Genomic DNA, 4,763 nt, shown 5'->3' with positions numbered 1-4,763 from the left:
CACTGCTGTGCCACACTACTCGGTGACGCCGCTAAGCCAAACTGATCAGAGAAACTTCTATTGCCACACCGCTCGTTGGCACTCCCGTGCCAAATAAAACGTTTCAAGAGCTGCTCGTGTAAAGGCACAGTCGCGAATACATCTACGGTGGAACGCTACGACGATTCGCAAACACCGGCATCTCCACTCCGCGCACGCCGTGACTCAATGGGCAAAGTGCACACACAACCTTTCTGCGAGAAGGGGCAGAGATAGAACACAGGTCACTCCCCCGCCCCCCCCCACACCGCTATTTCATTCGTTGCATCGATGCCCATGCCATCCGTGTTCAGCTACTTGCGTCGACCGATCGTCAAGCACGAAAACCCAAGCCGGAACGCGAATCTCGAAATCATCGGGGGTGGCAGCACGTTCATCGTCATTTCTCGAGTGCACGTAAAATCTCCGACACGAAGAGCCAGTTCGCCTTTTTGCGCAACGGTGTTTGTTGTCTTGGTGCCTTCAATCCTGTCCAGATGTTTCAGCCACCCTTCAGTCCCCTGTGCGCGCGCCTGTCCGACCGTGATCGAACGCCAATCGACGTGTCCCTCGAATGTCGCTCGCTGGGATGATTTTGTGCCCGTGGACCAGAGGCGATGGTTTGGTTACCACCTGAGCAGTGCCGGATTAAGCTAGTGTGGGGCCTGTAGCAAATGTTCTAAAGGGGCCCTCAATAAATAAAAAAAAAACATTAAAACACGAAATTTTAACTTGCATAGTAAAGTAATTGTATTTTTTCATTTGCTATACAGACAGATAATACAACAAATCGCTAACCTTAAACACCCAGTCGTTTGTAAAAGTTGAAGGCGGTATAGTACTATAGTAATAGAGCAAGTGCAGAATCACTGAACCGGAATTGATAGCTTGAAAGCATTTTGCGCGGGGCCCTTGAAAGTGCGGGGCCCGTAGAATACGTAGCTACTTTTGCTACGAGGATAATCCGGCACTGCACATGAGCAGCCAAAACATTGTTGGTGTGAATTTCTCGACCCTAGGAGGGTGTAGTGCAGGCCGTGAGTGATATTTTAACCATACTTCACCACGCTGGTGAGTGTGGGTTGCTGACCGTAGGTGATGGTGCAGAACAACAGTGGATGTTTCTTCTGCATCGCCCTCAATGTCTATGGCGCCTGTCTTTGCGCATGCTGATCGCCCAACCCGAGGGCTATCCAGGCTCAACCCTGCCAGACTTCTTGGATCTGATCAGATTTGAGTGGATTGCCATGGAACTTGCATAACGTTACACCACACGTTTAACATGCAATTAAACGAAGGGATCAATGAGTTGGTATATTGTGTGTCAGCAAAATAGACATTGACTTCGTGTAACTTGGACCGGGTCTCCCGGACCCAACTGCTGGATCAGTGCAGGCTGTAGAATGTCGGGTTTGTATTCTTGGGATAACAAACGTCATGAAGTTCTATGAGCCATCTCCTTTACCAGTGGCAAAATATAGTAGTAGGTTTTTACCCTTTCAACTGGTACAAAAACTGACACCTTTATACAAGGCATCATGTTTGCAATAACCACAACACAAGCAGTCAAAATGCAAACAAAAAGAAACATATCATTATCATCATCAGAGTTGTTTCTTTTTGTTCGCATTTTGACTGCTTGTGTTGTGGTCATTGCAAACATGATGCCTTGTATAAATGTGTCAGTTTTTGTACCAGCTGAAAGGGTAAAAACCTACAACTATGTCATGAAGTTCATTAATAAGTTATGCGGTGTTTCGCAGCATTAATAGTGATATAATTTTACCTGTGTTTACTTTACATCAGTCACTGTAATGCTCCACAGAAGCACAAATATGGGTTTTTTTGTTAATATAAATAGAATGGAGTTTTGTATGTATGTACCGCACCTTGAACTTCTTTCGTACCGTACGTAAGCGGTGCTAATCGGAGGTGCCCCGAAACGACGTCTCTGGTTTACGATGAAATGGGCCCCACCGTGAAGTTAGATGGCTCTTGTCAATATTGTAACAACAACAACAACCTGATAGCACAAGTGTCTGTGTGTGTGTGTGTGTTCTGTTTAACGAGCCTGACTGCTCTAGAGCCAAAAGGTCGAAACAGTCGAGATTTGTTTTTGGTTGTGACAATAAATGCTGCTGGTATATGTAGTGGTCGTAAATGCTAAGAACGATTTAATGTGTAACGCCGTTTTCAACTGTAATTCACTTCCGTCTATCGCGTGGTGGTAAAAAAAATCCGAAGAAACCCGACGAAGTTTGTCATCCCAGATGATATCACGAAACGAAACATCTGCGTCTGAGCACCGGTGGGCCTGTTGGCTTGAGACGAACAATGACTCATCGATTTGCATGCCACAAAATGCACATTCACGGCAGCGGGGAAATGTAGACCGCTTTGTTACCGCACGGTGTACTCTGACACATTTGCGAATCAGCAAAACAATTGTCAAGAAACCCCCCGCCCCCCACTGTGTGGCAAGGTTGGTGTTATTTCGTAATCAGTTGAGATCTTTGAACGTGCCAGGCGAGCCACCATTCCACCTTTCCTCCCTCACCCATCCCTCCTTACATTAGGGGCCGTCCATAAATGACGTCACGCACCTAGGGGGGGGGGAAGGGGGTCAGACGTTTGTGACGATGTGTGACGAGGGGGGGGGGGGTTGAGAAATGTGACGTCACATCAAAATGCGAAAATTTAAATAAATATGGACACCACGTTCTACTTAATTGAATAGACGTTTTAATAAATGTTTTCTCCTACAACATCAGAGTGCAGCGCCACGTTAAATACGCACTATGACAATAGGTTAAAGCAATTTGAAGGATGTTTTATTTGGGGGGGGGGGGGGGCAAAGCTTTGTGACGTGATATTTGAGGGGGGGTCTGACTTTTTGTGACTGGGGGGGGGGGGGTCAAAAATCGTCAAAAATCGCGTGACGTCATTTATGGACGGCCCCTTACCACTGTGAACTCTCGCAGCAGAAAGCAGCGAACCCACCGGGTGCTCCAGAGCGCGTTCCTAACTCGACATTGTGCCACTTGCGGCCCAGGTAATACAAATGGAGAGGGGGGGGGGGGTACCTTTTCATAGTGTCGCTGGTACATTGTGTGTTTAAAGTAGATATTCACAGCAGGTTCCTTAGGACGCTGTCTTTCCGACAGCTGTTCTTCACCTGCTTGCGTTGTGGCCGAAACGTCGGGAGAATTTAATGTTATTTTTATTATTTTATTATTTCCCTTCTACGTGACTTTACCGAAAGAACCAAGAATATGAATATCTGCAGTCACGAAAGCTTTAAATCGAAATTGTAACGTGTTTTCGTTCGCGTGAGTACGCATCAAATTCACGCGCATCCAACCGGTGCGTTTGTTGTGGACAATGCCCGGCCACGTGTATACACCCAGTAAACATTGTGCAGATGTGGATAGTGCATTTCCATGGAGCAATTGTCAACCGATTTAGTGCTGCTGCTGCTTTGGGCAGTGGCGCTGTGGTGCGATAAAAGCGGACTGCGACAGAATCATGGGGGGAGCGGGAGGGGGCGAGGGGTGGAAACTCATATTCGTCAATAACACTGTGGCCTTAAAAGGGGAACATATAATAGGTTACTTTTCAAGCGTCGACCTTGTGCTATTAAGAAGGGCTATTGCCCAACAACGTAACCTATTATAGTTTTCATTTTAAGGCCACAGTGTTATTGACGAATGTGTTGAATTGTCGTCATGTGGTGACTCAGAGGTCAGAATACCGAGACCGCCACAGCCGGAATTCTTGGGTTCGAGTGCGAGCTTCAGCCGCCCGTTAGGGGCGCCACGGTAGCGAAATGTTAACTACCTCGCCTGGTGTACAGGAGGTCGTGGGTACGATCCCAACCCTGACACCTGCTGTATATTTGGAGCTGGTGTGTAGCTCTCCCCGTAGTCGCGTGGATTTTTCTCCGGGTCCTCCGGGTCTTCCCTCCACACTGAGAATCAACGTCACGCGTTCAGAGGATTTGGCTGCTATAAATGTCCACGTGATAAGCCACTTCGTTGAGCTATCATGCGACCAGGTCGATTTTGGAAAAGAGCTACTGTATATACTCTTAGGTTTTTCGGTAAAATCACGTAGGTAAAAAAAATAATAAAAATGTAATTTAAATAATATTCTTTCAATTATATTTTTATAATTTATTTTAAAGGCACGTAGGTTAAAAAATATATATGAATGAAATAATATTATTATTCCAATTATATAGTTATTATTTTTATTATTTTTTCCTACGTTACTTAACCGAAAAACCTAAGAGTATGAATCCTTGCAGTCACGAAAGCTTCAAATCTAGCTACTTTATCGCTCAGTGGTGGGCCTTGCTTTGTAAAATAAAATAAACATATTTATTAAACTGGATTTTCCAGTGCAGCTCGGTTGGTGGTCCACAAATGACAGCATGTCATCAACACACCGCTCCCGTGGTAAATTTGGTTCCGCGTTCAATCAATCGTGGATACATTCCAACTCGGAGAGAATTGCAAAATATTGCTTCGATCATCACGTGACAATTTCCTCAAAGAGTAAACGGCAAAGTGCAAGCCCCTGTTTTTTGTAAAGATAACAAGGCCAATTGAATGATTTCCCAACGCATTCTACATCTCTTCAGATGGCACTGATACCACAAATTGGAATACATTAGGGGAAAAAAGACCAAAAACTAAATAAAAACGTATACTTGCAACAATGGAGAACACGTGACAAATCCAAGA

The sequence above is a fragment of the Lampetra planeri genome, chromosome 24, assembly GCF_965212315.1.
Source record: "Lampetra planeri chromosome 24, kcLamPlan1.2.h2, whole genome shotgun sequence".
Classification (NCBI taxonomy): Eukaryota; Metazoa; Chordata; class Hyperoartia; order Petromyzontiformes; family Petromyzontidae; genus Lampetra; species Lampetra planeri.
The sequence above is the reverse complement of the archived record's forward strand: the minus strand, read 5'-3'. Positions refer to the sequence as shown.